The following is an 11033-nucleotide window of genomic DNA, read 5'->3' on the forward strand; positions in this document are numbered from 1 at the left end:
ATAAAATCCGAGCGGCAGTTGTTGGTTGTATTTAGCCAAGAGCTCCGGGACGCGGCAGAGGCTCGTCATCTGGCCATCACAAGAGGTCATGGTAAAAAGTGAGCATCATGCGGAGATGACAGTTAAGTTTTGGCACTAAAACAACTACTTAAGTTCAAGACTAGGGTCAGGGGTTGGCTGTTTGTTAGTGATCTTAATGACTTTGCCCAACAACTGAGCAGTTACATGGAAAGACAATGGCAGAAGCACTGGCCATCCAAAGCTCTCCTTCCTGCATTTCTCACTCTCTTTTTTTAAGTCACATTGAAATTGCAAGATTTGCATTATATGCCTGTAGGCTTTTTTATCTGTTTTCTTCAAATTGCAGAGTCATGCTTGGAAGTTTTTTTTAAATTTTTTTTAAAATTGCAGTCTGAAATCTGGCCAGTGTGGACTCAACCGACTCCGAGGCAGTGAGAGCAACACGGTGTGCCCCGGGTCAGCGACCTGTCTGGACTGTGTTCCCCTTCCTAAGCAGCTGGATGGCAGGCTGCTCTGGCGAGGTACCCACCTCACTAACCCGGTAACAATAATTTTCCCAGATGGCCACACTGAGACTATGACTTTCCACCTGTCTGATTCCTCGTTGCGCCCGGTTATTCTTGGTTTCCCATGGCTAACACAACCCCACATTGACTGGCCCTCAGGCAGGATTGTGCAACACGGGGAGAAATGTGAGCGGACTTGTTTGTCTTCCCACATTGAGGAGAGAGGGACAAATGTTTCAGTCTCCAGAGATCCTCGGGAGAGCCCAAGACTAAGACTAAGGCCAAATCGTTGCCCCCTCTCCCCCCTTCCCCCACACCATAGACCTTCTACCAGGTACCTCTCCCCCTAAGGGGAATCCTGCCTTCCTTGTCTCCTCTTGAGATGGCGGCCATGAAGAAGTGCTTGGGGGCATCACTGGCGGCAGGAATTATTCACCCTTTCTCTTTTCTGTCTGGGGCCGGATTCTTCTTTGTCAGCAAAGAGGACAAGTCCATGCGCCCTTGTATTGACTATAGAGGGTTTAACGATATAACTATTAAGAACCGGTTTGCCTCTTAATCTACTGCTTTTGAGCTCCTTCAGGGAGCTAAGATCTTCACTAAGTTCCATCTCCACAATGATTACCACTTGGTGAGGATCAGAAGTGGGGATGAATGGAAGACAGCCCTACTGGTCATTAGGAGTACCTGGTCATGCCATTTGGACTCACCAACACCCCCGCAGTTTTCCAGGCATTGATCAGTGACATTCTCAGGGACTTCTTGAATATTTTTGTGTTTGTCTATCTGGATGATATTCTGATCTTCTCCCCAGAACTGCAGATACACGTCCAGCATGTGAGGCCTGGGCTTTAACATCTGATGGACCACCATCTCTACGTAAAGGCGGAGATGTGTGAGTTTCCCATCTCCACATTCTCTTTCCTGGGCTTTGTGGTGACCGAGGGGGAGTTCCTGATGGACCCTGAGAAGGTGAGGGCGGTTGCCACTTCAACCTCCATCAGCTCCCTGTTTCTAACTTTGTAGTTCCTCTTGGCAGCAGACGGCTTGCAGGAGAGGACGGTGCATGGGTGAAGCCTCTGGATGAAGCACGCTGAGACAGGAGGGCCCCAAGAGACACATCAGAGGCGTCCACCTTCACCACGACCTGACAATCCTGAAGGACCAGAACTGGAGCAGTGGAGAAACATCTCTTCAGACGGATTTAGGCCTGATAAATGCAACATTTTTATGCCATTCTGAGTCACAGCCTTTACAAATGTGTGTTTAATTAGTAATTGACTTTGCGTTAAAGACTCCCTTTAGCACTTTTACTTTTTAATTATTTGATGACGGATATTTTGTAACTGTATTGCAGCATCAGGAGAAGCCGTTGCCTATTTTGAGTATTGTCTCAGTGATGCTCTCCCCGGCAGCGCTGGTCAGAGAAAAGGTCAGAGAAAGGTTAAAAGCGAAGCTACAAATCTGTTAACACTTTTATTTTTTTATACAGGAGACAATTACTGAAGTAAAGGTTATGGATGTTACTGAGGAAAACATCCACAGCTGCTTTTAGGATATGATATCTATTATTCTGTTACTTAAAGTGTTACATAATACAAACGGATCTGATCAAACACATCTGTAACCATGCACATATTTCAGATGGCAAGCTCTTTCTCATTCTATGATAATGAAACCAGAATCATTTAGAATATCTACCATGGCGACTAAAAGCAAAAAGCACCATTAACTGCCTCAGTGAAGCAATCAAACCACAGGGCTAAAAACTTCTTTTTTAATATGCTAAACTTTTGCTTGTGAAGAAGAAAAAAATACAGGATTTTGAAGCCAGGGGCCACCTTCCATCATGGATCAATCGTTATGGAAACCCCTCGCTACCAATCACACACATACACACATACAGTGAACGCTCAAGCCGGATGCCGGTGCTCGACCTGTGTCTTTATCACAGTTTGCGTGACAGCCTTCCGTCTGGAGAGCCGTTACTCCAGCGAGAGACTTTTCTTTCCGGTCGTTTGAGGGAATAATGGCACAAAGAGGCCAAGACTCCACAGTGGCCGGGGCCTTTTATTCCTAGCAACGGCCGGCGCTGCTCAAGACATTAGTCAGAGTTTTGGATGCTTGTGAAGCGTTGAGTTTTCAGCCTTTGCTTTGAGAAATTAAACGATTGACTCGCTCAATACCGCTTGATTTGTAATGTCAAGGCCTTGATTAAAAATAAAACATGTGTCCTATTGATTAGCTGTTGAAATGTCTGTTTAATTCTATTGCTGTCAATATGTTCTTATGTGTAATGTTATCAGGGCTAGCGTCGTTATCACACCTAAAAACAGATGTTTCTTTCAGCACACTTTCTATTTTGGTTCAGTGTTGACTTTCCAGAAACGCGGTGATTTGCAGGTTGCTGATAAAACATGCATAATAGGCTGTCAACAGGACTTCAAGCAAGCGGACAAGCACAATGCCAAGTGTCTAACAGCATCATTTATTAACGCACCTTCTCTCCGAGAGCAAGTGCTACTGACAACGAGATTAAAATTTAACAAAGGCTGTCTCTTGTGTGGCCTTGGATGGTTGTTGGAGGTATTTTAGGTGGCATACAGTATGTCTGAGATGTTCACCTCTTGCATCACAATGCCAACATCTTCTGGTCCCCGTCTTTTTGACACTGCAGAGGCAAAGACCTGTCGATGAATAGTTTTGTGCCTCTACATTTTTTTTTTATTTAACAGTGCCAACAGAAACTAACATCGTTTCCAAAGCAAATGTCTGTGAGTATGATTTATGATGTAGGTGTGTTCTTTAATACATATACGTACCTATGTATGTATGTATGTACACACACACGCACACTATATATATATATATATATATATATAATACATATATATAAAAAAAAATAACTGCAACTTTAAAAAAACTACAACATTAAAAAAGAATTCAAATTGATTATTTTTTCCAATATTTATGTACATAAATAACGGAATATATATATGTATACTAACTGTAACTGTACAAAACTAAAACACAAAAAATTGTTCAAATTGATTTTTTTACATAATTATTTCTATAAATAAAAAAGTAAAAAAAAAAATGAAATATATATATATATGTATACTGTATATGTATACTGTACATGTATACTGTAATATTGTACACAAAAATGGTCAAATTGATTATTGTTTTCCATTATTTATGTACAATATACAAAACAATATGTAATACTATAAATATATATGTAACAATTGTACACATTGTACAAAACTAAAAACATTTTTTTGTCAAATTGATTATTTGTTTTACATTATTCATATATATATAAATAAAAAAGTAAAAAAAAAATGTAATAAGATTTATATATACGGATTTATTTATTAATTAAGGGTCCTATTTAATTGCAGTGTGCGTTTCACATATCTTGAATCTAGTATTCAGTAAAATGACAAGTTTGAGTATTGAAACTGATTGAAAAATGACACACAATTACACACAATATCTGCAGTTGTGTTTTAACCCTTAACACAGAAGTGAGAAGAAGTTGTTTTACCGTGAGGACGCCTGTCTGATCATAGGGAAGTTTATCAGCTCCGGCACTATTGGACAGTTTGGAGGCGCTGGCCATGTGTATGTACCACAAGAGTTCAAGAAAGTACAGTTTGTTTAAAAAAAAAAAAAAGCCATGAACTCAACCCATCATACTTGTCTTGAGCACCGATTAGCATTCGTCATTCATCTTCATTGTGTTTGTAACATTTGTACTTTGAAATACTTCTGCAGAGATTCCAGTCCCAGTGTAACTCTGACACAGTACGTGTGTTATGCTGGGGTTGCTTGTGTGGAGCAGAGTGAAGGACTTCAGTGGCAGAGCCTCTCCTCGGCAGTAAGCTCTGGAGAGGAGGTCCTGCGATTGATTTACAGTCTGTTTGACCCCATTAGGCCCATGAGCACCTTTGTATCCCCAGCTCTGGGGAAATGTGTGTGTATATGTGTGTTTATGTGCTGCAGAAAGATGGAAAGAATGGAAGAAAGAGAAGAGGGGGAGGGGGGAGGGGGGTACAGGAGGCTTCCAAGGCCGCTGCTGAGCAGGGTTCTGAGCGTTGCATCAGACCCATGTTTATTTCATACACATTCTTCCCAGCTGTCAGTCTGGGAGAGATAGTATATGCGCTCCATCTCCCCCCCTCAGCTACCCACCGGGGTAAATAAGCAGCAACACACCTGCAAAGCTACAGTGTCCTCAAATGGAATGGGACAGTCTGCCTTTATAATAAACTTCAAGTTGAAGCTCGGGTTAAAATTTGACACAGATTTCCCTCTTGCTCTGCACATTTTTAAAAGTAGCCATTAAATCATCATTTTTAATTTTTGAAATGCAGATGGATGTATTATCAGAGCGCTCATGTCCACATGAAAGGTCAAAGAGGCACATTAGCCATGATATAACAGCTAAGCATCCATCAACAGGGCTATACTTCACTCTGCTCTCTGCGGTATCTAGCGATGAGAGACGTATGACTGGGGCGGATATAGAGGTCTAAAGGGCCCCCCCACAGTCCCCTGGGTCCCACCACCCTCTGCACTCATGTGGGAAAACTCCCCAAAACAAATGCTTGGATCTTCGCCCCGAGGCCATGAAACCAATTGACTGTGCATTATTCGAAGAGAGGCGTTCATTCATACCCCCAGCACGAGTGTTATTATGACATATCTGCCTTTTGCACAGTGCTTGAGTGTAACTCAGACTGGGCTAGTTCTCCGCAATGCCTGCTGGTCTTATGTAAATAGAGCTGTCAGCCACTTGTTATGGCCGGGCTGGGAGTCATCAGGAGGCCCCGGCAGCCATCGGGTCCCTGGCCTCCATGTGATTCATAGCTTGGTTGGGGGGGACCGAGGGGGGAAGTTCAAGTCTGCCCAAATCCAAACAGTGAAGGAAAGGGGGGGAAGGAAGAGAGGAAGGCGGGAGGAAAGGAAAATATTGTGGCGGGTGAGGGTGTTAAGGGAGGGAGGGATAGAGTGGTGAAGGATGATGGAGCGAGGAGACACTTTGGGTGGATTGGCAGTTTGTAAGGAGACAAGTACTGCAGAGGAGTTTGGGCACGTTGCGCTTAAGAACTCGACGAGTTTCCCTGGCTGTCTCCCCTCCTCTTCCACTCACTCACTGTCACTCCAATCACCATGGCGGTGTATCCTTCCTGCACCATTGGCCTCATTATTTTCTCTTCCTGCATCTCTCCCTTTTCCCTTTCTCTCCCCTTACTCACCACATTGATTGGCATGAACCAATTTCTAAAACTTTAATTTCCACTAAACCCCAAGGAACACATCGCCTCCAACTATTCTTCTGTTTGACTCAAACTTGTAGTGCAGTGAGGACTCATAATGATACAGAGGAGTGGAATCCATGGCGGTTTTTGAATATTATAAACATTAGCTGGAGGTGAATTTTGGGCTCCGTTGCTCAACATCCCCTTAATTGCTCCATAGCTGAATTCTCACTTTCTGGGGCTTAAATTATAAACTACCAGACCCAGCAAATCAATAAATAATGAACTCCCGGATTAAAATAATTGAGTGTCGAGAACTCTATACCAGCAATGTCCTCTGGCAGTCGTGCATTGTTGTTAACCTCCATCAATTTGCTGTTTAAAACCTGGATCTTACTGAGTTTTATTAGGTATGACCACACATGACTTTCACTGGAACTGTAGAGTTGAACATGGTCAAGTTACGAATAATCTAGTCTCCTAAAAATGCTTTATATACGCCTAATATAATTTGCCATATAGGCTTTTGAGGAAATGTTTTCCTCGATACTGTCAACATTTCTACAAATCCAGAAGTGTGACATCTTATACTGCACAATGAGTCAAAGAGTCGGATGTGTTCCTCCCAGGGTTTCCATTATCTTGTAATTACCATACATCTTTAAAAAAAAAAAATTGTCTTCGTTTATTGCCGTTTAAAGTCTGTTGGAGTCCAATATGTTTAAATTTCTATCTATTTAAATGCCAATTGAAAATAGTTCCCTCTAAGCACAAATTGAAGTTGAACAAAATAAGGTAAATTAAATTTCCACAGAAGCGAATCAAAACAGTGCAGCGATGTCGCCCTAGGGAGGACAAAGTCCTAATTGTGATGAAATGCATCACTCCTACTAAAAAAAGTGAAAAAGTAAAAAGATGTGACCCAGCGTTTTTTCTTCTTTTTCCATTTGTATTTTTTTTTTAAATTAAAATACAGATAGCAAACCAATCACAACCATCCTGGGCGGCGCTAAGCCCGAAGATAGCAGAGACAGTGGATGGGGGGGGGGGGGCATATCATGTATTATCTAACCCAGTCTCAAGGCAGATTGTGAAATGGTCACGTTATTTTGATTCATTGATTCGTCAACAGGGACACGATGTTCTTGTTTATGTCGTGGTGGTCACCACGAAATGGGAACGTGACCACTTCCCAACCTGCCATACCTGCAGGACGCCGGGACACAGCCCGCGGTCTCTGGGGGACGCAACAACGGGGAAATGAAACGCCAGTGACAACAGCGGGACGGACGGCCACAAGTTGGACACGTGAAAACATCGGGACGGTTGTGGTTAGGAGAAGAAGAACGTGGAAAGGAACTGCCACACACGAGACGCCATCCCCGGTCTCCGAGGTTAAAACCGCGTGGTTTGACCCGTCCACCACCCCAACCAACCTCCTTACGCCGATTATCAGCTTTTCAGTACTATTCGCTACTGTAATTGTGCTGTTATCACAAAAGATGCTTCCCGTTGAAATACATTAGTTTAAAATTAATGCGCACCGCCACGAAAAAAAAAAATCGTGTCCCTGTAAATAACGTCACCATTTCACAAACTGCCATCAGACTGGGCTGCCTTATCCCAGCAGTGTACATCGGTTGAGCCAGACCAGCAGCTAGCCAGTCACCTTGCTTTGTTAGCCACTAGCTTGCTGGAGCAGAGCATTTAGCAGCTAGAGTTGGATATTTTCCTCAAGTTGTGGTGGAGACCAAACAAGAGCTAGAAAGAGACTGAATGTTGCTCCATGACTGCTGGATATAAATTTACAATACAACTTCTTGATTTATACTTTATAAAGGCCTGTATATATTGAGTAATATAATGTTAAATGGGTAAATTAATCCAATTAAATTCAAATTAATTTAAATTATTAAATTAAATAATTTTATTAAATTAAATAATTTTATTTAAAATTACCATCAATTCATTTAACGAAATTATTAAATTAAATGATGAAATAAAATAAAACAATTTAATTTAAATTAAATTATTGTAAATGTCTTTTTACGTCTATGTTTATGGCTAAAGGTTTTTATTTTATTGTTTATTCTTATTAATATTATTATTACTACTGTTATTTTTATACTGTCTTCTTCTCGGCTAAAAACGGATGCTGGAAATTTCAAGGATTAATAAAGAGAAGACTATGCCTAAATTTAATAATATGTAGAGCATTATAAAACACCATTAATATTGGAATGCCAACAATTATAGAACATTCCTTTGTTCATTATGTAGTTTTTGAACTGCTAATCAGGATACCCATTATTACATTCAGATTGTTACGCATTTTAAATAAGACCTTGTATTGGTGCCTTAAAGCCAGAGAAACTGTCTATCTGCCTTGACCTGGACTCATTCATCATTTCCATACCAAAGTTCTGAAGGCTATCGGTATTTCAATTATATCTTCGTGAATATTCAATTTGGCATGATGGTCAAAAACAACCCACTTTATCTCCTCTCAGATAGAATTAGTCTCCAAACCAGCTCTCAGAAACTCCTGTTGTTCATTATTCTCCGTGATGATTAAATACAACTTCATGCCACAGCGTGTGTGTGTGTGTGTGTGTGTGTGTGTGGGGCGGGCAGAGATATCAGATACAGTACCACTTAAATTGATTCTTCTGCCAATTAATTCATCTCATGCTGAAATGAAGACGATAATCTCTCAGTCTATCCAATTGAGCGTTTTTGATGGTGTGTGCGACTGAGTGTTGAAAACACAAGACTGCTGCTCACTGATCGGAATACAGAGTGCACATTAAGTCCACGCCACACATGAGTTCAAAGAGTCACAAATGTGCAGAAGAAGAAGAAGAAGAAGAAGAAGAAGTTTATCTGACGTGTGTTGAAGTGTTGTTGGGCTGATAACTGCATCAGATACTCTGGTGTCACCTCGGTAGAGGCTTGGATTGTGCGTCTGAAAATATGATAAGATGTCATGTGGCCTTGAAGAAGTTTGCTGATGTGATTAAAAGAAAAATTCGCAACGTTATTATTTCACATTAGAATATGAGGAGTACATGTCAGCAAAGTCTCAGGAGATCGCAGGTGTATTTATTTAAATTCCGGTCACTCTTTTAGTGATTCACCACCTTGACTATTCCCACTGTCTCCTTCAGATCAGCCTTATACAGTAGTGGAATAAATTTGGATTAATTGCAGCCCCGGCGCCTCTAACTCGGCTCGGCTCGGCTGGGATGCGAGCAGAGAGAGAAATCAACCGCCACCTCCTCCTTTCACTGTATATCCCTTGTCATTGCACGGCAGAAGTCTTGCCCACTAAAACAGAGGTAATTAAATCTCCCCGCTCTCATTATAAATACAGCTGTCTACCAACGAGCACCACTGTAAAATTTCATTTCATGGTGCTGAGAGAGAGGGAGGCTGTTCTCTGGAAGCCACCGTGCCCCTAACAGCCCTGTGCGGAATAACTGCTCCCCTTAAATAACTGTCCTTTTGTTTCCTGTGGAATTACATAGGGAAATGGCCCGTGTGTTGTATAATTTGCGGATTAGGTGCAGTCATGGGTCCCTCGGATACTGCCGGGAACAGTGCAGGTATTCTTTATTTTTAAAAGCTACATGGTGGGATTCGGAGATGTTCACAGATTTTTAATTGGCTTTTCCTATTAAAAACCTCAGATGCTCCTCCAAGATTACACCGGGAAACGTCTGCGAGGTTAACCACCAGTTGACATGCCATGCACATTTTCTCTCCATTAAGAAGAAGAATGGTTTTGCTGATTTATGAAGATTGGACTAAATTAAATACTGCGCGCCCTTCTGAAGTGTGATGCGTAAGGGAGGAAGCAAGGCATTTGGATTGAGTGAACTCCACAGTAATGAGGAATACTCAGAGGTGCCATACAGCTGTTGTAGTCAGAATATTAAGCATGAGAAACTTAGAGCATAGAAGCCAAGACACAGGATTCATCCTGCTGAGAAAAAAATGGATACGATATAGATACAGATAATTATTTATGTGTTAAATGACAGCAGCATTTGCCAAGCAATACATTGAAATGCATACTCTCCATTTCATGGTGTGCATGGGATTTGTCTCTCAAGTCAAACCAGAACACTTTTTTCTTAATCAAACATTTTCACAAAAGCCATTGAAATCAATACATTTTTTACCAAAACAAAAAAAACAGGGTTGGTCATAAGCACATAAAACAACCTTTGTTTTGGTGTTTTTCAAGTCTATATCCAAGACGTTCCACTTCTGGGATTGCTCTGTAAAGATGTCCTGATGTCCGTTAACTTGACACACGAACCCAATAACCGTCTTCATTTTGGACCTGACATTCTCAGTTGGAAGGCGGGCACTGCCGGCAGTCCAGGCAGTCGGACTCAAATGCCCAATCTGATCGGTGGAGTGCTAACCCAGAAATGAGGAGCGGGATTATTGTGACTAGAGTCTCTCTGAATCTGATTAAAATCTTTTAAACTGACCTTTGTCGATCTGAAATGAAAACTAATTCAGCAACTGCATGGCCTATTTCTGGATTAAAATGTTTCAGAAATATGTTTTGGTGAGTAAAATATGAGATGGTATTTTGAACAAGCCGCCATGAATTTCCAGGGAAACCAGACCCATGAGACGCAGTCGTCCAATCAGCTGCCGGATTTCCTTTTTGGGCGACAACACAGATTAGCGCCTCATGCTATTATGGAGACGTATTACGTTCCGAGGCACTTTTGTGACCAATTTTGGGAAAATGATCAGTCCCACTGCCTTTTCAGCCGAGGGTCTGCATTCTGGTTGGTGTCTCAGGGGCAATTTTAAAGTCTGTCAATTTGTTTTGTTTTTTATTTTGCCAGACCTTCCTCCACAGTGCTGCGGAGGAGGGTCTGGCTAGTCCACACAGTATTACGGGATGGGAGAGAAACATGCTCTGGTTTATTGGCATTTCTTTAAATGCACAGAGCCATGGTGCCGCTGCAAAATAGCCTCGGAAAGCAACACGTGTAGTAGTTTTAGTCGTCCCAAAGAAAACTCAGATTGGACAGATAGTCTAGCTAGCTGTCTGGATTTACCCTGCAGAGATCTGAGGACCAGGTAACCATAGTCCTCACAAACCCAGGGTTAGAACGCTAACACAAAGGAAGAGGAAGGTGACGGACATCCGGCCATAAAGAGGGACGTGGAAGGTCATGGATGTAGATTACTATGAGAATCACACTCAATT

The sequence above is a fragment of the Etheostoma spectabile genome, chromosome 22, assembly GCF_008692095.1.
Source record: "Etheostoma spectabile isolate EspeVRDwgs_2016 chromosome 22, UIUC_Espe_1.0, whole genome shotgun sequence".
Classification (NCBI taxonomy): Eukaryota; Metazoa; Chordata; class Actinopteri; order Perciformes; family Percidae; genus Etheostoma; species Etheostoma spectabile.